The sequence below is a fragment of the Protopterus annectens genome, chromosome 2.part2, assembly GCF_019279795.1.
Source record: "Protopterus annectens isolate FY-2018-M chromosome 2.part2, PAN1.0, whole genome shotgun sequence".
NCBI lineage: Eukaryota > Metazoa > Chordata > Ceratodontiformes > Protopteridae > Protopterus > Protopterus annectens.
The window spans coordinates 416,051,100-416,075,930 of NC_056730.1; the positions used below are offsets into that span (position 1 = coordinate 416,051,100).

Sequence of the window (24,831 nt, forward strand, 5' to 3'; positions counted from 1 at the left end):
CTGCCTTCCATCACCTTTCTTATAGAGACATCACCATTGCAGGACTTCTTCACTTCCTTCCTCTTCTCATACATCCAGATGTCTGACCAAAGCAGATAGAATGATGAGGAAATTTCTCCCAGCACAAATTCAGATGGGAGTTCCCTGGCTCCTACCCATTGGGTCCTGAGACCTTTACAAGTACTACTCCAGCTATTTTAGCTCCTTCTCTGAGCTTACCTTTGGTTTTGGGGCACTCGGATCTGAAAATCCTGGAGACGTCTTTGTCTGATCCGAAGATCGTTGTATCTTCCACTATGATACCATCTCTAACTAGACCAGCTCTGAGTGTGTCAGAGCAGGATGATTCTCGGGACCCTATATCTCTGCTGGATCTGAGGTGTTGGAGTCGACTCCAAAGTTGTCACAGCCATATCTGCCCCTCAGAGCCTTGGCATTGGACAGCTTGGCCCCATTATCTGTCTTAGGTGTACTGTCCTTGGGTCGAAAAGAGAAGACGGTCCAGAAGCATGTCTTTGTGGCTCTGTTGACCTCTTCTGTCTGGGACATTCTGTTTTTGAGGTAGTGGAGGGAGTATTCTCTGCTCCTAGAGGAATGATGTTTCCCTGCCCCCGGATCCTTCTTCCCAAACCCATCTATCTTTGTGCCTTGAGCCTCAACATTCTGCTCTACAGGGATGGCCATCCCAAACTCTCCAGGCTACCCAGCAGTATATATTCATACCTTCTGATACTTCTCTAGGACATCCCACTGAAGAAGTCCCTAAGAAGAGAAAGTGCAAAAGGAGATACTTGGATTCTCCTCAATAGCTGGTCATGGAGGATTGATTCTGATGAGGTGGAAGGCTTCTCAAGATCACCACTAACAAGGTCTCCTTTGGAGACATTCTGGAGATCCTCAAGCAAAGGGGTCGTTGGTCTACTGACAATTTTTCCCAAGAGGAATTGTTATTCCTGGAAGCATATGGAGCTGGCCCATCTACCTTTCGGGTGACTCCACCTGTCGATGAACTCATTGATTTGATCTCTCGGTGGGCATGGAAGGAACCTGACTGTGTTGAGCTGATCCCTAAGAGACCAGATAGGATCCTGGCACCACCCAAAGGTAAGGAATTTTGGAGTAAAGGAGTACCAGTAGATGCCATGGTCCTAGTGGCGACCACAAAAAAGGAACTTACAGAACAAAGTTACTCTGTTCATCTCCCTAACAGGGAGTCTAGGGCACTGGACAGATTTGAGAAGCGTGTATTTGGTTCAGTGACTTTTGGATTTAGGTCACTTAATTATTTGGCACACTTCACCAGACTTCAGAAGGATTTGATCAAAGAACTTTCCAAGTCCCTCTCTGGGACCATTACTCCTGAGGCTGTTAAATTGAATTTACAACAGGAAACAGCAGCATGCAGGTCACATTGACAGACTGACTGTACAACTGTATATTCGTATAATGACAGATTTATTGAAACAAGCCGACCAAGCACTACTGTGAGATTATATTTCCATTATAGCACAGATATAATACTGTCAGACACACTGCACTTCCTTAGCTGACTTGGATTACAAAAATGTCCAACAGTTCTCCACAGCCACTATTAATCCAGCTTCAAGCCTCGTCCTTCATGAAACATTCTTTTCCTGTATTGAAGCCTTCTTTGTCTGCAACATTATCTCAATCCAGAGAAAACCAGTTCTGAGCAGGCTGAAATGTTCTTTCATTAATAGGATAGTCTGTAACTTTTTCTGCTGTGTTAGCAATGCTCATCAAGAGAAAGTCAGTCCTCAGCATGCCAGAATGTTCTTGTATTGATAGGATAAATTGTAACTTTTCTGTTGTATTAGCCATTTCCCTTAGGTTGAATATCTGTGTACATTCAACTATTTAGAATATTTCAACAAGACTCTAGTGTTAATGCCACTTGATCTGATGTTGTTAATCTTCATTCATTCGTAACGGATGGGTCTCGGTTCCATCCTTGGAACCGACTCAGCCAGTATAACAAGCTTGTGCCAGCCAAAAATTATCGAGGTAAGGTTACCCATAGTGCCCCTCTCCTCATCTCCTCAGATCTCATTTGCCACGTAGAGTTTCAAGAAGCATGAGGCCATCTCTCAATCTAAGTGTTTCGTTTTTCTCTTAATATTCAAAATATTTCAGTATAATTTTCTATATCACCCTAAATTTTTATTCATCTATAGCCTTTGATAGTTTCTTTCCTGTGTGAGTGAAAATTTCCTTCCTTTTTTACCTTGTTGGTATTTCTTCGTACCATGGTGGGTACAAGCCCCTCTTACCTTTTAGTAATTTAATTACCATCATTGGTATTCTCCTTTCCCTTCCCTTTACCCTTTGGGTTTATCTTCTTAACATTGTTGGTAAACCACAAAAAAAAAAAAAGTCCTTTCCTTTCTTTTTGTGTGTGTGTATACTTAGTGTAGCAGGATTTTTCTTGTTAATTACTGTTAATAGTTGTTAACAAAAATTTTCTTAATGGCTAACAAGAAGGGCACTACTGGTTTTAAACAGTGTGATAAATGTGGCAGGAAGATGCCAAATTCTGATGGGCATCTCTCCTGCGTTTATTGCCTAAGAGTACCTCATCTGAATGTTCGACCTCCGTGCGAGCTTTGTAAGGGCTTTAGTGTCCACACATTAGCTGAGCATAAAAACAAACTAATTTTAAAGGGTCTCTTGAAAACCCCTTTCTCGGAGGGCTTTATCCCAAAAAAGAGACAAAGAAGAGGAGCCATTCGGTGGCATCGTCTCCTCAGTCCCAGAAAACAAAAAACACTAAGGCTCAGGTTCATATGGAACCGAAACAGAAACATGCCAAATTGACCTCGGCACTGGGGATTAAATCTCCATCCACTGAGCCATCCCCTACTACGGAACCGACAACCACTACTGTTTCCATAGTACCACAGACCCACTCGGCACCAACAATAGTGTCTCCCTTAAAAATGGTTACCCCCCCCCCCCCATCATCACAACCTTATGATCTTCCGACCTTGGTACCGAAGGCAGTGATATTGGCCAGGACCAGATATTCTCCGTCTATTGACCCCTTTGTTGGACAATGGCCAAGTCCATTCCTTGATCAGCCTGAATCTCCATCGGGGATGTCAACCCGTTCCACCAAGAGCCTTTCAGAGTTTGATGTAATGAGATTTGTGGATCAGCTCCTAGTGGCCAGAGGCATCACAACTTCATCTAAAACCTCCCTCCCACCCAGAGCCGAGGGGTTTTCTCCACAGACTCCAACCTATGTTCTTCCTTCAACCTTCTCATGGGACTTCAAGCCCTCGATGCCAATGCCTGTCTTGGTGCCAGCTTCTTCAATTCCACTGGTAGATCTTACTGTGGTTACGGAACCTACCCTGTGGACCACAGTTCAGTCGGAGCCATCCCACCCTCGAGACCATGACTGGACTGTCGGCACCGTGACTCCTAGCATGGCACCAATGTTTTCTACAGCATCATCTACAGTTCCGGTAGCTTTGACTGTTATGAGTCCTCTCACGGCTCCACTGCTGGAGGCGAGTTCGTCGGAGTGGGGTGTGACCCTGGTTCAGAGGTTGTCTTTCTCAGTTCTGGGCTCCCATCCCACTTTGGGCGGGCATGCCTTCCAGGTTATGGAGAGGGCTCTTTTTTCAGCTGGCTCGCAGTTGGCCTCTTTGGTGCCTGAATATCACATATACATGTCCTCTGGTTCACAGCTGACACAGTCCACTATGCTGGGACATTGGGCATGAGAACAGCAAGATACCCTAACGCAGGGCACCCTCTCTTCGGATGTCCCTCCTGAAGAGCCACCCCATAAGAGATCATGCAAGAGGAAGCACTTTGATTCCCCTGAGGAATCCCTCACCAAAGATACAGATTACGATGAGGGGGAAGAGTCCCCATGGTCGCTCCCTGAAGATATCTCCTTTGGAGACATACTGGAGATCCTGAAACAGAGGGGTGACTGGAAGCCCACCAACCCTTCCTCTGAGGTATCTGTATTCTTGCAGGCTTTACATGCTCGACTCTCTACTTCCTGGGTGACCCCGCCTGCGGATGAGTTGACCAAGCTCATCGTGTAGCATGCTTGGAAGACCCCTGACATCATTGAGTCAATCCCCTGGAGACCAGACAAAATACTCTCCCCTCCAGAGGATCAGCCCCATTGGTCCAGAGACTTGGCAGTAGATGGCATGGTGGTGGTGGCAGCCACAAGGAAAGACCTTGCAGAAAAGAGTCCTGCTATACATCCTCCAAACAGGAACTCCTGGATGAAGGACACACTAGGGAAGTGGGTTTATGCTTCAATGACCTTTGCCATATGGTCATTGAATTATTTGGCACATTTTACATATCTTCAGAGAGACCTGATTACAGAACTTTCAGGAAACTTAGCAGGAGCAGTGTCTGATGAGGTACATGACAAAGTTGCCTCCCAGCTTGCCACCCTGGAATCCATTTCTGATTCATCCATGCAGTTGATTGGCCCATACAACCGAAGGGGCAGCCTGAGCAGCGGCTACAGGCGTTGTCATGAGACGCCACTCATGGATGCACTTGTGTGACTTTACTGACCCCTTCAATCTTCCTTCGTCAACGCTCCCGTTTGACCCTAAAGTTAAAGACACCTTAGCCAGGTGTGAGAAAGATGGACACACCCTATCTGCTGTTGGCGTATGTTTTTCCGCTCCTCAACGATCCTATACCAGGAATCAGAGAAGTGGGAAGATGCGGTTCAAGACATCCCAAGGGCCTTTTCATGACACACATGGCGAGTTTTCTCCCCGGAACAGAGGGGGAAACTCATCAGGAAGATGCCCCTCCCTTGGCAGAGGGGGCCCACAAAAACAGGGTTACAGGGACTCCTCCACTGGGCAGCCCTATCAGCGCTCCTGAAGAGCAGCCCGATTGCTTGGCTCTGGAGGCAGTCGCAGGACGATTCTCTTTGCATCACTTAGCCTGTCATTCAGTAACATCAAGATTCTTGGGTACAGACGATAATGACCAGAGGTTACCATACTCCCTTTGACCTTTATCCAAGGCCACAAAGGCGAATCCACAACATTCCACCCAGTCAGAGGGATGCAGCATCTCAAGTTTTAAAGCTGCTAAAGAAAATAGTCTTCCAAACAGTCCCACCAGACCAAATAGGATCCTGATTTCAATCAAGATTCTTTTTAGTGCCAAAAAAGACAGGGGACCGGAGGCCAATTTTAGACCTCAGTACCTTGAACAAATTTATCAGACAGACAAAATTCCAGATGGTCACGGTTCAGTCTGCCCTTCCATTTCTGGAAAAAGACAGTTGGAGGTGCTCGATAGATCTTCAGGATGCATAGTACCACATAAAAATGGACAAACAATCCAGAAGATATCTCCGCTTCCGGCAGGGAGCCAATCATTATCAATTTTGGCACTGCCCTTTGGTCTCACCACAGGCCCCCAGGGTGTTGATCAAGTGCATGGCAGTAGTAACAGCTCACTTGAGACTGGAAGGATTCCGGGTGTTTCTGTATTTAGACGATTGGCTCCATACCTCCCCCACCAAACGTCTACTGCTTCAAGCCTTATACTACACTCTACAACTGGCAGATAGATGAGGCATCTCAGTAAACAAGGGAAAGTCAAAACTGGTACCAGCTCAAAGCTTAGAATTCATTGGAGCAATTTTTGACACTAGATCCTGCCTAGTTGCTCTAACTCATCATAACTTACAAAGGTTAAGATCCCAACTACAAGCAATACTGTCTCAAGACTTAGTCCCAGCTCATTTAGTCTTACAACTACTGGGTTCGATGGCAGTGACAATCACTCTGGTTCAACTGGTGAGATTCCACATGAGGCTGCTTCAGTGGCTTCTAGCGTCACAGTGGTCTCTACTGACACATCCATTGTTTTACCCAATCTGCATAACAAACCATTGCAAACAAGATCTGAATTAGTGAATGAAGCCATAACACAAGTTATGGCGTCTTCCCTTTTCACTCCCTCAATCCAAGGCCGCAGTGATCATGGATGCATCCCCGATGGGGGGGGGGGGGGTGTATTTTCAGGGAAAAACAGTCGAAGGTACCTTGGTCCCTCTTTGAGGCCAATCTGCACATCAGTGTCCTAGAACTGAGGGTGGTGTTTCTAGCATTGCAAGCATTCCAATCTGCCCTTCCATCGAGGACAGTTGCTATTCAGTCAGACAACATGCCAGTAGTCTGGTACCTCAACAAACCAGGAGGAACCAATTCTTACCTGTTATGTCGGGAAGGTCTATGAGTGTGGCAATGGGTGATAGATGCCAACAGATTTCTGATAACGATGCACATTCCCGGGAATTCCAACATGATTGCGGAAAAACTGAGAAGAAACATCTTTATGCCTCACGAGTGGTCTCTCAATCCCATAATAGTGACAGAAATCTTTTGTCATTGAGGCCAGCCTTCCTGCGATCTATCTGCCTCTTACTCAAACCACAAATGCAGCAGCTACTTCACCCTGATCCCCCTCAGGGGGAGTCACCGAGAGATGCTGTGATACACGATTGGCCCCCAGGACTACTTTATGCCTTTCCTCCCTTTCCCCTGATACCACAGTTTTTAAAGAAAGTGCAATGGTTGAAAAGCAAAATAGTCCTCATTACACCCTATTGGCCCTGTCAAGTCTGGTTCCCCTTTCTGTGGCCTCACCTAGTTCACAGCCTGTGGACTCTGGATCCAACCCCAGGACTGCTGTCTCATCCACAGGGACTGTTCCATCCCAACCTACTGAGTCTCAAGCTGACCACTTGGTTTAACCACTTCCAGTAATTGCCGGGCAGAGTAATCTATCTTCCCCAGTGCAAAAGATACTTCTGGCTTCCCATAAACCTCCACCAGGAAACTTTATCATATTAACAAATTTGTGATCTGGACTCAAGAACAAAGACTCGATTCCTTCTCAGCCCTGATTCATAAAGTCTTACAATTCTTGTCAACTTTACTCCAATCAGGAGCCTCAGCTTCTACTGTCAGAGTCCGTTTAGCAGCTATCTCCAATTTTCACAATGGCTTTAATGATTCTTCCTTGTTATCTCACCGTCTCTGCAAGACCTTCTTACAGGGAGCCATGCATCTGAGACTACCACTTAAAGATCCTATTGAACCTTGGAATTTGACGCTAGTCTTACAGACTTTAATTCGACAACCCTTTGAGCCATCAGCCACCTGTAATATAATTTTTTTTTTGCCTTGGAAAACCTTATTCCTGATAGCTATCACATCAGCCAGAAGGATATCAGAATTACAGGCTTTGTATATAAAACGCCAATACATAATTTTTCACAAAGAGAGAGTATCTGTTCAGACTAACCCCTCCTTTCTACCCAAAGTTGTTTCAGATTCAAATCTTAACCAGTCCTTTGACTTTCCAATTTTCTTTCCAAATTTTTCTAACAAAGGAGAATACTGTTTGCACTTGCTAGACATGCATAGATAGTTACGTTTTTACTTGGACAGGACTAAATCATTCAGAAAATCTGATCAACTGTTCCTGTCTTTTTCATATCCAAGATTAGGCAAACCAGTTGCCAAAGTCACTTTATCAGAATGGTTGAGAGATTGCATTACTTTTGTTTATCACCAGAACAAATGACTCTATCAACTAAAGTCAAGGCTCACTCCGCCAGATCAGTGTCCACTTCATTGGCTTTTCACTCAAGAGCCTCTGTGGCCGACATTCGTGCAGCAGCTATTTTGAAAACCCATCATACCTTTCTTACTGATTGCAAATTGGATATGGTCTCCAGGGGAAGAGCATCCTCTGGCTCAATGGTGCTCAGGAATATCCTTCCATAGGGCCTCCCAGGACATAAAGTAGTCAGGGACTCTGTCTTATCCGTCATGAATAAATGAAGATTAACAACATCAGATAAAAAAGTTATGTTCTTAACATAAGCAGCAATGAAGGCAAAGATGGACAACACACATGAAACATTATGGTGAGTACATAACTTCTTTTTTTTTTCCTGTATTGAAGTCTTTGTCTGCAACATTATCTCAGTCCAGAGAAAACCAGTTCTCAGCAGGCCGAAATGTTCTTTCACAAATGTTCTTTCATTTATAGGATAGTCTGTAACTTTTTCTGCTATGTTAGCCATGCTTATCCAGAGAAAGCCAGTACTCAGCATGCCAAAATGTTCTTTCATTGATAGAATAGTTGTAACTTTTTCTGTTGTGTTAGCCATTTCCCTTTAGCTTCAATATCTGTGTATGTTCAATTGTTTAGGATATTTCGAAAAGGTTCTATTGTTAATGCAGTTTGTTACAAAACAATCAGAAGTATTAATATATTTTTTGTTCCACACAAGCATATTCTGTTAAGCCAATGCATCTCATGCTTTTCTAAAAATATATCACACTGTTACTATGATTACTAAATTTCTGTTACTATGAAGGAAAAACAACAATACTTTTTGTTTTACAATATGTTTTGTAAGCACATTCTGTTAAGCTAATCATTTAGAAATACAATGTCATGCAAGCACATTCTTGTTATTTATTTCTGCATTTGCAAGCTCTGTGTTTTTATGCTATTCCTAAAAATATCACACTGTCATTATGAGAGACAGAAGCTTTACCAATACATGCTTTTAATGTGAGAAAAGCAGTTTTACCAAATCACATACATGCCATTTCTATAAGGGAAAACCATATATTCTAACGCAGGTAGAGACCTCTGTTGCCTCACAACTGGCTACTCTACAGTCCATTTCGAATTCGTCCACGAGGCTCATTTCATATGCATCTGAAGGTACCTCATGGGCGGCGGCAGGTTAAGGCATTCCCATTAGGAGACATGCCTGGATGCACCCTCCTTAATCAATACTCCCTTTGACAGAAGTTCTTTGTTTGGGCCCAAGCTTAAGGACACACTGTCCAGGTGTGCGCAGGATGATAGCACCCTGTCTGCAGTGGTCGTACATTTTTCAACTCCTCAAAGAACCTTCTCTAGGAATCAGCAAGGTGGTTGAAAAATGTGATTCATAAAGTCAGAGGGTCCCCATGATCCATGTGGAGAGTGTTTCCCCCCTTTGGGGGGAGGACTCTAATGGAAGATACTGCCCACGTGACAGAGGAGGCCTGCAGAATCAAGGATCTAGGGACACTTTCTCTGACAGATTTTACCAGCACTCCTGAAAGGAGGTCTGATTGTCTTCCTCTGGAGGCAGTCAGGGGTTGTCTGTCCCTGCACCAGAGAGCTTGGCTAGAGATTACAAAAGATACATGGGTGCAGAGGATTATTTGCAGAGCTTATATAATTCCCTTTTCCCTCCCCCTTCTCTTAATGATAAACAAAATTCCTTATGTTCCACATAGTCAGAGGAAAGGAGCAGCACAAGAAAAAGAAAAAAAAAAGCTGCTAGAAAAAAAGAGTCTCCCAAGACCAGAAAGAATCCAGAACCTACTCACAATTCTTTTTATGCTGAAGAAGACAGGGGACTTGAGACCAATTTTGGATCTCAGCATTCTCTACTGCTACCCTGGGACCTGAAATAGCACCAGTGTGATAGATACCTATAGCTGCATTTTGGATATAGGGAAGAAATAGACGTATCATGGCCATTATGCTGTGATTGAGCTTTTTTAAGTGGACCTCACTGTTCACTTATTTCCACTTGTTATGAGTTGACTGAAGCTATTGCATAGGAACTGTATTGTTTGGTTGTCTGTACTATGAATGTGGCTACTGTGTTGTAATTGTATTTTGGGTCTACTCTAATTCCCAGGCTCTGCTCCAAAGTTATATGTAATACTTTACAGTGTCTTTTATCCTATTGACATATCAGAGTATTGTAACTGAATCTCCATCGGGGATGTCAACCCGTTCCACCAAGAGCCTTTCAGAGTTTGATGTAATGAGATTTGTGGATCAGCTCCTAGTGGCCAGAGGCATCACAACTCCATCTAAAACCTCCCTCCCACCCAGAGCCGAGGGGTTTTCTCCACAGACTCCAACCTATGTTCTTTCTTCAACCTTCTCGTGGGACTTCAAGCCCTCGATGCCGATGCCTATCCTGATGGAAGCTTCTTCAATTCCACTGGTAGATCTTACTGTGGTTACGGAACCTACCATGTGGCCCACAGTTCAGTCGGAGCCATCCCACCCTTGAGACCATGACTGGACAGTCGGCACCGTGACTCCTAGCACGGCACCAATTATTTCTACAGCATCATCTACAGTTCTGGTAGCTTTGACTGTTATGAGTCCTCTCACGGCTCCACTCCTGGAGGCGAGTTCGTCGGAGTGGGGTGTGACCCTGGTTCAGAGGTTGTCTTTCTCAGTTCTGGGCTCCCATCCCGCTTCGGGCGGGCCTGCCTTCCAGGTTATGGAGAGGGCTCTTTTTTCAGCTGGCTCGCAGTTGCCCCCTTTGGTGTCTGAATATCACATATACATGTCCTCCGGTTCACAGCTGACACAGTCCACTATGCTGGGACATTGGGCATGAGAACGGCAAGATACCCTAACGCAGGGCACCCTCTCTTCAGATGTCCCCCCTGAAGAGCCACCCCTTAAGAGATCATGCAAGAGGAAGCACTTTGATTCCCCTGAGGAATCCCTCACCAAAGATACAGATTACGATGAGGGGGAAGAGTCCCCATGGTTGCTCCCTGAAGATATCTCCTTTGGAGACATACTGGAGATCCTGAAACAGAGGGGTGACTGGAAGCCCACCAACCCTTCCTCTGAGGTGTCTGTATTCTTGCAGGCTTTACATGCTCGACCCTCTACTTCCTGGGTGACCCCAACTGCGGATGAGTTGGCCAAGCTCATCGTGTAGCGTGCTTGGAAGGCCTCTGACATCATTGAGTCAATCCCCTGGAGACCAGACAAAATACTCTCCCCTCCAGAGGATCAGCCCCATTGGTCCAGAGACTTGGCAGTAGATGGCATGGTGGTGGTGGCAGCCACAAGGAAAGACCTTGCAGAAAAGAGTCCTGATATACATCCTCCAAACAGGGACTCCTGGATGATGGACACACTAGGGAAGCAGGTTTATGCTTCAATGACCTTTGCCATATGGTCATTGAATTATTTGGCACATTTTACATATCTTCAGAGAGACCTGGTTACAGAACTTTCAGGAACCTTAGTAGGAGCAGTGTCTGATGAGGTACATGACAAAGTTGCCTCCCAGCTTGCCACCCTGGAATCCATTTCTGATTCGTCCATGCAGTTGATTGGCCCATACAACCGAAGGGGCAGCCTGAGCAGCGGTTACAGGCGTTGTCATGAGACGCCACTCATGGATGCACTTGTGCGACTTTACTGACCCCTTCAAGTCTTCCTTCGTCAATGCTCCCGTTTGACCCTAAAGTTAAAGACACCTTAGCCAGGTGTGAGAAAGATGGACACACCCTATCTGCTGTTGGCGTATGTTTTTCCGCTCCTCAATGATCCTATACCAGGAATCAGAGAAGCGGGAAGATGCGGTTCAAGAAATCCCAAGGGCCTTTTCATGACACACATGGCGAGTTTTTGCCCGGAACAGAGGGGGAAACTCATCAGGAAGATGCCCCTCCCGTGGCAGAGGGGGCCCACAAAAACAGGGTTCCAGGGACTCCTCCACTGGGCAGCCCTATCAGCGCTCCTGAAGAGCAGCCTGATTGCTTGGCTCTGGAGGCAGTCGCGGGACGATTCTCTTTGCATCACTTAGCCTGTCATTCAGTAACATCAAGATTCCTGGGTACAGACGATAATGACCAGAGTTTACCATACTCCCTTTGACCTTTATCCAAGGCCACAAAGGCGAATTCACAACATTCCACCCAGTCAGAGGGATGCAGCATCTCAAGTTTTAAAGCTGCTAAAGAAAATAGTCTTCCAAACAGTCCCACCAGACCAAATAGGATCCGGATTTCAATCAAGATTCTTTTTAGTGCCAAAAAAGACAGGGGACCGGAGGCCAATTTTAGACCTCAGTACCTTGAACAAATTTATCAGACAGACAAAATTCCAGATGGTCACGGTTCAGTCTGCCCTTCCATTTCTGGAAAAAGACAGTTGGAGGTGCTCGATAGATCTTCAGGATGCATAGTACCACATAAAAATGGACAAACAATCCAGAAGATATCTCCGCTTCCGGCTGGGAGCCAATCATTATCAATTTTGGCAATGCCCTTTGGTCTCACCACAGCCCCCAGGGTGTTTATCAAGTGCATGGCAGTAGTAACAGCTCACTTGAGACTGGAAGGATTCCGGGTGTTTCTGTATTTAGACGATTGGCTCCATACCTCCCCCACCAAACGTCTACTGCTTCAAGCCTTATGCTACACTTTACAACTGGCAGATAGATGAGGCATCTTAGTAAACAAGGGAAAGTCAAAACTGGTACCAGCTCAAAGCTTAGAATTCATTGGAGCAATTTTTGACACTAGATCCTGCCTAGTTGCTCTAACTTATCATAACTTACAAAGGTTAAGATCCCAGCTACAAGTGATACTGTCTCAAGACTTAGTCCCAGCTCGTTTAGTCTTACAACTACCTGGTTCGATGGCAGTGACAATCACTCTGGTTCAGCTGGTGAGATTCCACATGAGGCTGCTTCAGTGGGTCCTAGCATCACAGTGGTCTGTACTGACACATCCCATGTTTTACCCAATCTGCATAACAAACCATTGCAAACAAGATCTGAATTAGTGAATGAAGCCAGAGCACAAGTTATGGCGTCTTCCCTTTTCACTCCCTCAATCCAAGGCTGTAGTGACCATGGATGCATCCCCGATGGGGGGGGGGGGGGGTGTATTTTCCGGGAAAAACAGTCCAAGGCACTTGGTCCCTCTTTGAGGCCAATCTGCACATCAGTGTCCTAGAACTGAGGGTGGTGCTTCTAGCATTGCAAGCATTCCAATCTGCCCTTCCATCGAGGACATTTGCTATTCAATCAGACAACATGCCAGTAGTCTGGTACCTCAACAAACCAGGAGGAACCAATTCTTACCCGTTATGTCGGGAAGGCCTGAGAGTGTGGCAATGGGTGATAGATGCCAACTGATTTCTAATAGCGATGCACATTCCCGGGAATTCCAACATGATTGCGGAAAAACTGAGAAGAAACATCTTTATGCCTCACGAGTGGTCTCTCAATCCCATAATAGCGACAGAAATCTTTTGTCATTGGGGCCAGCCTTCCTGCGATCTATCTGCCTCTTACTCAAACCACAAATGCAGCAGCTACTTCATCCTGATCCCCCTCAGGGGAAGTCACCGAGAGATGCTGTGATACACGATTGGCACCCAGGACTACTTTATGCCTTTCCTCCCTTTCCCCTGATACCACAGTTTTTAAAGAAAGTGTAATGGTTGAAAAGCAAAATAGTCCTCATTACACCCTATTGACCCTGTCAAGTCTGGTTCCCCTTTCTGTGGCCTCACCTAGTTCACAGCCTGTGGACTCTGGATCCAACCCCAGGACTGCTGTCTCATCCACAGGGACTGTTCCATCCCAACCTACCGAGTCTCAAGCTGACCGCTTGGTTTCACCACTTCCAGTAATTGCCGGGCAGAGTAATCTATCTTCCCCAGTGCAAAAGATACTTCTGGCTTCCCATAAACCTCCACCAGGAAACTTTATCATATTAACAAATTTGTGATCTGGACTCAAGAACAAAGACTCGATTCCTTCTCAGCCCCGATTCATAAAGTCTTACAATACTTGTCAACTTTACTCCAATCAGGAGCCTCAGCTTCTACTGTCAGAGTCCGTTTAGCAGCTATCTCCAATTTTCACAATGGCTTTAATGATTCTTCCTTGTTATCTCACCATCTCTGCAAGACCTTCTTACAGGGAGCCATGCATCTGAAACTACCACTTAAAGATCCTGTTGAACCTTGGAATTTGATGCTAGTCTTACAGACTTTAATTCGACAACCCTTTGAGCCATCAGCCACCTGTAATATAATTTGTTTTACCTTGGAAAACCTTATTCCTGATAGCTATCACATCATCCAGAAGGATATCAGAATTACAGGCTTTGTATGTAAAATGCCAATACATAATTTTTCACAAAGAGAGAGTATCTCTTCAGACTAACCCCTCCTTTCTACCCAAAGTTGTTTCAGATTCAGATCTTAACCAGTCCTTTGACTTTCCAATTTTCTTTCCAAATTTTTCTAACAAAGGAGAATACTGTTTGCACTTACTAGACATACATAGACAGTTACGTTTTTACTTAGACAGGACTAAATCATTCAGAAAATCTGATCAACTGTTCCTGTCTTTTTCATATCCAAGATTAGGCAAACCAGTTGCCAAAGTCACTTTATCAGAATGGTTGAGAGATTGCATTACTTTTGTTTATCACCAGAACAAATGACTCTATCAACTAAAGTCAAGGCTCACTCCGCCAGATCAGTGTCCACTTCAGTGGCTTTTCACTCAAGAGCCTCTATGGCCGACATTCGTGCAGCAGCTACTTGGGAAACCCATCATACCTTTATTACTGATTGCACATTGGATATGGTCTCCAGGGGAAGAGCATCCTCTGGCTCAATGGTGCTCAGGAATATCCTTCCATAGGGCCTCCCAGGACATAAAGTAGTCAGGGACTCTGTCTTATCTGTCATGAATAAATGAAGATTAACAACATCAGATAAAAAAGTTATGTTCTTACCATAAGCAGCAATGAAGGCAAAGATGGACAACACACATGAAACGTTATGGTGAGTACATAACTTCTTTTTTTTTTCCTGTATTGAAGTCTTTGTCTGCAACATTATCTCAGTCCAGAGAAAACCAGTTCTCAGCAGGCCGAAATGTTCTTTCACAAATGTTCTTTCATTTATAGGATAGTCTGTAACTTTTTCTGCTATGTTAGCCATGCTTATGCCAAAATGTTCTTTCATTGATAGAATAGTTGTAACTTTTTCTGTTGTGTTAGCCATTTCCCTTTAGCTTCAATATCGGTGTATGTTCAGTTGTTTAGGATATTTCAAAAAGGTTCTATTGTTAATGCGATTTGTTACAAAACAATCAGAAGTATTAATATATTTTTTGTTCCACACAAGCATATTCTGTTAAGCCAATGCATCTCATGCTTTTCTAAAAATATATCACACTGTTACTATGATTACTAAATTTCTGTTACTATGAAGGAAAAACAACAATACTTTTTGTTTTACAATATGTTTTGTAAGCACATTCTGTTAAGCTAATCATTTAGAAATACAATGTCATGCAAGCACATTCTTGTTATTTATTTCTGCATTTGCAAGCTCTGTGTTTTTATGCTATTCCTAAAAATATCACACTGTCATTATGACAGACAGAAGCTTTACCAATACATGCTTTTAATGTGAGAAAAGCAGTTTTACCAAATCACATACATGCCATTTCTATAAGGGAAAACCATATATTCTAACGCAGGCAGAGACCTCTGTTGCCTCACAATTGGCTACTCTACAGTCCATTTCGAATTCGTCCACGAGGCTCATTTCACATGCATCTGAAGGTACCTCATGGGCGGCGGCAGGTTAAGGCATTCCCATTAGGAGACATGCCTGGATGCACCCTCCTTAATCAATACTCCCTTTGACAGAAGTTCTTTGTTTGGGTCCAAGGTTAAGGACAACACTGTCCAGGTGTGCGCAGGATGATAGCACCCTGTCTGCAGTGGTCGTACATTTTTCAACTCCTCAAAGAACCTTCTCTAGGAATCAGCAAGGTGGTTGAAAAATGTGATTCATAAAGTCAGAGGGTCCCCATGATCCATGTGGAGAGTGTTTTCCCCCCTTTGGGGGGAGGACTCTAATGGAAGACACTGCCCACGCGACAGAGGAGGCCTACAGAATCAGGGATCTAGGGACACTTTCTCTGAGAGATTCTACCAGCACTCCTGAAAGGAGGTCTGATTGTCTTCCTCTGGAGGCAGTCAGGGGTTGTCTGTCCCTGCACCAGAGAGCTTGGCTAGAGATTACAAAAGATACATGGGTGCAGAGGATTATTTGCAGAGCTTATATAATTCCCTTTTCCCTCCCCCTCCTCTTAATGATAAACAAAATTCCTTATGTTCCACATAGTCAGAGGAAAGGAGCAGCACAAGAAAAAAAAAAAAGCTGCTAGAAAAAAGAGTCTCCCAAGACCAGAAAGAATCCAGAACCTACTCACAATTCTTTTTATGCTGAAGAAGACAGGGGACTTGAGACCAATTTTGGATCTCAGCATTCTCAATAAATCAGTTCAATACATGAAGTTCTGGATGGTCATGGTTCAGTCCATTGTGCCTTTCCTGCAACAGAATGACTGGATGTGTTCAATAGATCTTCAGGATGCATACTATCACATAAAAATGAACAGTAGATACCTACAGATCTGGCTGGGAGGCAGTCATTACCAATTCAGAGCTCTACCCTTTGGCTTCACCACAGCCTCCTGTATGTTCACCAAATGCATGGCAGTAGTAGCAGCCCACTTGAGACTGTAGGGATTCTGGGTATTTCCTTACTTGGATGACTGGCTCATAACTGCTCCATCTAGGCATCTGTTGATAAAAGCACAAGATTACTTACTCCAACTGTGCTCCCCCCCCCCCCGGGAATTACCATCAGTCACAAGAAATCCCAGATAGAACCATCTCAAGTATTAGTTCATAGGAGTTTTGTTCAATATGATATCAGTGACAGCTTCCCTTCCCTTAACAAGGATACAGACTATTGGATTTCAAATCAAAAAGATAATTCAAAATTCTTCACTGTCAGCTCAATTGATTCTTCAAGCTTTAGGGTCAATGTCTGCTGCTATAGTTCTGGTTCCATTAGCAAAGTACCATCTAAGAATTCTTTAATGAACCCTAGTGACTCAATGGTCTATGCTGTACCAGCCTTTGTCCACCCAGATCATAACAACTCAGGCATGCAAAAATTATCTCTTGTGGTGAATTCACTCAGATCAGATTTTACAAGGCCGCTCCTTCATCATTCCTCAGCCCAAGACCACAGTGACTATGGACACTTCCCAAATTGGGTGGGGGCATTTCTTGGGAAAGACAGTCCAAGGCACATGGTCCCCCGAAGAGGCCAACACTTATGTCACTGTCCTAGAAATGAGAGCAGTTCTCCTAAAGTTGCAGGCCTTCCAAAACTCTCTTCCTTCAAGAACGATTGAAATTTAAATGGACAATATGTCAGTGGTCTCATACATCAACAAACAAGGAGGAACCATATCTTATCCCCTTGTGTCGAGAGGCTCTGAGAGTGTGGCAGTGGGCGATTTCATCCAATCAATTTTGATAGCAATGCAAATTATGGGGAGATCCAGTGTGATAGCAGACAAGTTGAGCAGGTCTATTTTATTGCCTCACAGGTGGTCTCTCAACATGAGAGTTGCAGAAAAGATATCCTGCCGGTGTGGCCAACCTTGCTGCAACATCTTTGCATCTCACCACAACAACAAGTGCAGCAGTTCTTTGTCCTGATCCCCATACCAGGGGAATCACTGAGAGATGCTATCCTCCATGATTGCCCCCCCCCCCGGTCTCCTCTGTACTTACCCCAACCCCTCTAATCCCCCTCTAATTTTTCTGAAGAAGTTCTGTGACAAAATAAATTAACAAAAGCACTAATTGTGGTCCTATGATGGTTTGCTGATCCATTTTAAGTTTACGTGTTTCTTTGCTGAGGTACTTTTTTAATTTCAGTTGAGAGGAAGATCAGGGATCCACTCCTAAGTTAAGTTTCTAATGAGGTTCAATCCCCGTGAAATAGAAACGGACGCACTCAACCAGGAACTCGGATCCAAAGCTCCTAGGGCCTTCACCAATGCATAATGCTTCAGGTCCACCGGATTCTGACCAGCATGTCTTTGCCACTCATGTGCTTCTCACTACGGATCCTAAGCCTCTGGATCCGAATAGTTGAGCAGTGTTACATAGAATGCACAATGACAAGAGAAGCTTTGCCTGACCAATGCCACTGCACTATGCTCTCTTTGTCCAGCTTGAGTAATCAGTCACGGCTGGTCAGATTAGCTCATGGCTGGGATGGAATGATCTATAATCAGCCTCATATCCCTAGTTTACACTACCTTATCTCAGAGGCAGCTGAGCTTTTCCTTCTTTGGATCCGGAGCTTTAAGATCTGAAACTCTTGAGCTGTCTGTCTCTCCTCGGATCAGAGCTTCTAGGATCTGAAGGATAGATGATAGAATGGAGGAACTGCCTTTTTTCCAGGATACAGTTTTCTCGGATCTGGAGCATTTGGCTAACAGCAGGTTTCCTTTGGATCCAAGACATCACCCGGGCTCAGTGAGTTTTTTTTCAGTATGCTTGTTGACCGTATACTTGAATAGGCATTAAGTTATTTAGCACAGATAAGTAGCAGCACAGTCCCAGCTATTCTGTCTGCCTTCTTAGCACAAACAAGGGATGTTAGGGTATGACTTTTGTAAACAGGTGCCTGGCAAAGTAGCGATTAGCAGTCTGCCTGTGTCAGATGGAAAGATAAGTGCTAAACCGGGGGTGAATTTGTCCTAGATGCAATTAAAAAGGGAGAGTAATTCCACCTAGCAGATCTTGGAGGTCATCCCCCAAACACTGCCGGATTTGAGCCTTTGGGGCATTGGAGTTTCTGACTACACTTCTTCAGGTTCTGTTGGCTTCCGACCCAAAGCCACTATGGGGATTCTCTTCTCAAATCCAAGGCCTTTTCGTATCCCACAGGTGCACGAGTCACCCAGGGTGAGAAGGCTTTCCTTGGATTCGGTGTTTTCAGGTCCAGAGCTGTTGTCCAAGTTGTCTTGTTCGGATCCGATGGTTTAGTTTTTTCCTCATTCAATATTAAAGGGAAACAGTAATCGGCCCCATGGAGTACTGTAACCTGCAGCAGACAAAGTTTAGCAAATTCTACTGTGGTTTCTACAAGAAAGGTAATGTTTGGGCACACGGGCACTTCTACATCCCAGATGTACTCGGGACATGGATTAATTCCTGGACATGGATGGCTAATTTATGACCATTAATTTGTTGCTTTTAAGTACCTTGTAGAGACAGCCATTGGTACAGCATGGGTCGATGACTGGTTTATTTCCCCTCTTTCCAATCTAGCATATTCTTCACCCGGTTTCATTCAGTTCTGGGTTCCTTTTCTTCTATGTGGGGGTCTTCAGCAGGCATGGAATTCTGGATGTCCATTCTGTCAAAGCAACATGGAGACATTTCCTGTGATTGGCTTCTTCCCATAACCAGTGTTTAATTGGTCTCAGAATTATGTATTTGGTTCCCTTTTTGTGAACCCCTGCATGGTTCAAAATTCTTGTTCTCCTGTTCCCTTTTCCCCAGGGACACAGTAAATTCTATGAAGGCTACAGTAATGATGCGTCTCACAATGAGAGAGATGTGATTAACTGCCTATGGCCATGCCATCCTGAATGCACCTGATCTCGTCTGATCTTGGAAGCTAAGCAGGGTTGGGCCTGGCTAGTACTTGGATGGGAGATTGCCTGGGAATGCTCGGTGCTGTAGGGTTCCCTCTTCTCTGTCCATATTCCTCATTTCCCTTACATATCCACATTGACCTCTTTACTGCCACAAAATTTTCTCAGATACTATAATAGATGGTCAGGGGTGCAGTTCCTTGATATCATTCTTGGCAAGGATGATTGGATGTACTCTGTATTTTTATGCACATACTATTCCATCATATTAAACATGCGCTTCAGGACACATCAGCACATTCAGCTGGGAGCCAGTCACCTCCAGTTCAGGGCGTTGCTCTTCTGATGTACCACAGTTCTCACTGTGTTTTTTCTATACACATGGCAGTAATGACTGCTCACCTGCTGTTGGAGTATTTCAGGTGTCTTCCCTATCTGAACGACTACTATCTTAATGATCCAACCGGGAGCCGGCAGTTGCAATCTGGGGGTTACTTGTCTTAAGGCTCCAGATCCCTGGGCTTTACCATAATTTGGGAATTAAAATTCAGTAGTTCACACCTGATTATTGCGAACCAAGTAGCATACTTGATTCATCTCCACGTCACATCACTTAGAAATCAAGAGGTGGAACCTGCTGTCTTTTCCATTCCCCTCCAGCAAGATTGATTCTGAAAGCTTCTATACCATCTCCTTTTTAACCCCTTTCTGCTCCTACATGACCAGTTTGCTAACATCATTTTTGTTGGTGGGTCTAGTTGATCACCCATTTTTAGGCAGACTATTCTTTTGCCTCATCCCTCCCAAGCCACAGAGTCCACATATGCTTCTCACCCGGAGTAGCGGGACGAGTTCAAGTGGCACTCTTTCCACACCATGTAGTCTTCCATGGAGACTAGGTTGCATGGCAGCAGACTACAGATGACTGCAGTCCTTTTTCCCCTTTCATCACAATATAAGCTGGCAGATTCAAATCTTTTCCCGATAAGGAACTTTCAGATACCATTGACCAGATGGTGTCTCTGCTTCTCCATCACTTCACATCATTAAGAAATCCAGTAAGGAAACTGCTGTCACTTACGTCTCCTTCAGCAGTGCTGACCTTGCATACTGTTAGCCCCATATCATCTGCCATATTGTTTTTCCCTCTTGCTAGGGTTCTTATAGATATCCTTCGATAGGGTTTTCGAAGGTCATTGGTCCGTTCCTTTCAGTCTCAGCCTGCTACTATAAGATTCTCTCAAATTTGCCAGGGTCATATCCACCTGTGGACCCAGCCGGACAATGCCTATTCTAGTTTAGCCATTTCTCCTCCTCCTTAGCAACAATGACCACGGGCAGCACCCACTGGGCTGGGAGGGCATTTGTAGGAAAAGTGAGATCAAGTGATGTGGTCTTCGGGAAACCAAGTGACATTTCTATGCCCTAGGGGTGGGGAACAATCTCTTTTTCCAACATCGCATGTTTTTCAGGGTTCTCTCCCCCTAGAGACTATTACAGTGCATACTGACAATAGGTCAACAATCTGGCATGCTTTCTAACCAGGGGAATCATTTCTGCCTCCTCAATGTGGAGAGACCATGAGTGTCTAGGTATGGGCATTATTGTCAGACCTTTTTCCAATTGCCTTGCATGTGCCCGCATTATCCAGCACTCTGGCATGCAGACTTAGCCAGCCCACTCTGGTTCCTCATGTTTGTTTCCTTTATCGAACCATCTGAATCTGTTTTCAGCCATTGGGGCCAAATTTGCTGCATCCTCTCAGCTTCTCCTTTCAACAACAAGTGCAGTAGGTACTCTTTCTCATCTAAAATATCCTCATTAGATTCTGAAGCTCATTTGGGGCTCCCCGTCTTCCCCATCTGGGATCCAGTATCCCAAACTTTACACTGTCTAGTTACCCCACTACTCTCCATTTCAGTGATAGTACAATTGTTCACCTTTCCTTCCCTGTTCATGATATTATGTTAGCCTTCCACAAAACTCCTCTTAGAAGGCATTTTGAAGTAAAATGCAGAAGTTTCTCCTCTACAGCCCTCAAAGAGATCTGGATGAGCAGTTTTTCGGCTGAGATCCTTTAGAAGACATTGTTCCACCTTGGGATCTCAGAGTTAATTGGAAGGGGCCTTCCCAGAAACTAATTAAGCTAACCTTGCCTTCCAAGTCACCTTACATTATTTGTCTTAAGATCGGGTGTCTCTCGTGCAGATTCTCCCTTTATGCCTAGAGTAGCCACAGGGTCCTGACATTGTCCTATCCACACAATTGTCGGTCTTGTACTCAGACTTCTTTATCAAGGACACATATATGTTCTCCTTTTTCATGCGCACAGACATGTACTGGCACTTGGTATGTCTTTCCTACCCACTAAGGTGTTCCGGTTTTCCACTATTAACCTGATCAAATAGCTTCCTGACTATATTCAGCTGATTTGTAGTGGAAACATTCTATAACTGTTTGGGCCTTCTAGAGCCATACTGTTAGGTCCACAGATACCGTATCTGATCTTCCTCTAAAAACTTTTACTGTTGATGTCTCTGCTGCAGTCACTGGCTTTTTAAGGCCTCTCTCTTTTGAAACCTTTTGCATTTGTACATTTGTCTCCAGGACTAGGGTTTCCTTGGTTTGACAGTGCTCTGGCATATCCTTCCTTGAGGACCTCCCAAGAATTATGTAGCTGGGGACTCTATCCATCAGTGAGGGAGAATGAAGAGGGCATCAACATATTTAGATGTTATGTACTTACCATAACTTGGTATATGAGTTGTCTTTCTTCATTCTTCTTCACCTTCCCTCCCAGCCATCCCCCAGCCTTATATTTCTAGAAGGATTTCAGCCACTTTGGGAACCTTGGGTTCCTAGGTTTTTAGTCATAATTCGATCTTTTATGTCCTGTCTTAATAATTCAGTAGATACAGGCAGCAAACTCGATCTGAGGAGTTAAGAGGTTGTGTGTTGCATTATGAGAAGAGGGAGGAGCTCGATAATAGGATCAGAAGTCTGGAAGATGCGGCAAAATCAGATCAGAGGTTCAGACCAGTAACCCATAAGTGTGGAAGAATGAAGAATGGCAGTAACATATACCAAGTCATGGTAAGTACATAATGCCTAAGTATCCTCAGTGCCCCTTATTGGCCTCATCAGCTGTGGTTCTCCTTTCTTTGGCCTCATCTAGTTCACCCTCCGTGGATTCTGGATCCGATTCCAGACCTCCTGTCTCACCCAACAGACATGATTCACATGGACATTTTAGGCCTAAAGTTGACCGCGTGGTTTCTCCACTTCCATTGATAGCTAGACAAACCAGGCTGTCCTCTCCTGTCCGTCACATTCTTGTGTCTTCCCATAAAGCTTCCACTAGGAAGATTTACAGAAGTAAATGGAAAACATTTTTTTTTTTTTGGGTACAACAGAAAAACATTGACCCTTTTTCAGCACCGGTTTTTGAGTTTTTGGCTACATTTATTAATGAAGGGGCTAGCTCCTTGAAGTACAACTAGCTGCCATTTGTAATTTTCATATAGAAGTAAATAATTCCACCTTAGCTTCTTCAAAACTTTGTGAGGCCTTTATAAGGGGAACCTTTCTTTTGAGACCCCTTTTAAAGATCCAACTCCACCATGGGATTTGAATTTGGTTTTACAAGCTTTGACTCGGTCTCCATTTGAACCATCAGCAAAGTGTGAACTAAACTTTTTAACTTGGAAAACTGTCTTTTTAATAGCCATAACATCTGCTAGAAGAGTCTCAAAATTTCAAGCCTTATCTTCTAAGCCTCCTTATTTAATTTTTTCATAAAGATAGGGTATCTTTACGAACCAATCCATCCTTCCTTCCTAAAGTGGTGTCAGAATCCAACATCAGTCAGTCAATCAGTCTTTCAGTTTTCTTTCCAAATTTCTCGAACAAAGGGGAATACATGTTACACTTATTAGGCATTCACGGACAGTTATGTTTCTATTTGCATAGAATGGAAAAATTCAGAAAATCAGGTAAATTATTTGTCTCCTTTTCGGAGTCAAAATTGGGCAAGCCAGTTACCAAGTGGATAACTGATTGCATTTTCTTTGTATACAGCAAATTGGGTTTATCTTTGCCCAAACCCTTGAGAACTCATTCAACCAAGTCCATGGCAACTTCTTCAGTATTTTTATCCAGATCTTCCATGGACGATATTTGTGCTGCTGCAACTTGGGCTAATTCTCATACCTTTATTTCTCATTAAAAGTTGGATCTGGCCTTCCATAGTGTCTTCCCAGGATTCAGGTAGCTCGGGACTCAGTCTCACTTGTTGAAGCACGAATGAAAATTTACAACATCAGTTGAAGTTATGTACCCACCATAACATTCCATCTGTGTTATCCATTATCATTCTTTCTCAACTCCACTCCCATTTTTTGTGTGTGTGACTTCTGGAAGAATGAGAAGATGCTAAGGGAACCAGTGTTCCTGCCTTTGAGCTCCAGATATTGGTTTCTCATATAATGGTTGTTCCTTTGTTTTTAATTAGCAAAAAGGTCAGCAAACAAAAGATAAGGTATGGAGGGGGGCCTAGGGCATTATGTGTAAGGGAGGAGCTCAAGAGTTTTCAGTATCCACAAGCAGTAAAAGCAGCAAGTTGGATCCAAGGATTAGATACAAACCCACTTTCTGAGGAAGAATGAAAATGGACAGCACATGTGGAATGTTTTAGTGAGTACATAACTTTTTAGCCCATGATTATGAAAGAAAATAATTAGAAAGTTATATCATGTTTCCTCAGCTGATCAGGGCCAGCTTAACATATAGTGTCCTCCATATTGATCACTTATGCAGTAGCTTAAGCTACATGGGTTTATCCTGTATAGAGCATCCTCCATGCACTCAAACCATCAGTCAGCATGAGCTGAGCTGATTAAAAGACACATTTGGGCACCAAGCCCTTCAGAGCTTTCTTGCCAACAAAGAGAACACTCCGCTGCGGCTTTTCGAGAATTGACGGTCAGCTTGTGCCTGTTCCATACCTGAGTGCATAAATTCCCTTTGTAGGAAAACCTTCCACATATTATTTTTAATATTTAATATGTCATTTTCCTGTATGGGAAAGTACTTTTTAAGCTAGGAATATATGATGTTATGTTGTCCTATCTTGCCTTCATTCTTTGCTGGTTGGGTTAGGAACCGAGCATCTGTTCCAACTCTGCCTTTACTAAAGCTCGAGAGCTTCCACTGGCTCGAGGCTATACCCTATGCCAACATGCTTAGGGAAGAATACACAGATCTCATTTGCTGCTAAACTAGATTGGGTTGCTTCCTAATAGGCTCCAGGCTAAGTAGAAAAGTTTGTTTGTTTTGACCAGTAATTCTTGTTCCTTTTTGCTACTGTTGAGAATATTTAGTGTTACCTTACTTATAGTTGTCAAATTTGCTCGTTTTTTGCTGTGCTTCATGTGTTGCTG

General features: G+C 44.0%; 1 protein-coding gene and 1 pseudogene across 1 annotated transcript in view; both read left to right on the plus strand.

Moving 5' to 3' along the window:
- The window catches only part of MCCC2 (methylcrotonyl-CoA carboxylase subunit 2), a 1,233,028-nt gene that overhangs the window by 1,103,395 nt on the left and 104,802 nt on the right, over positions 1-24,831 (plus strand). The window lies entirely within an intron of this gene.
- On the plus strand, positions 19,366-19,484 carry LOC122796118 (annotated as a pseudogene).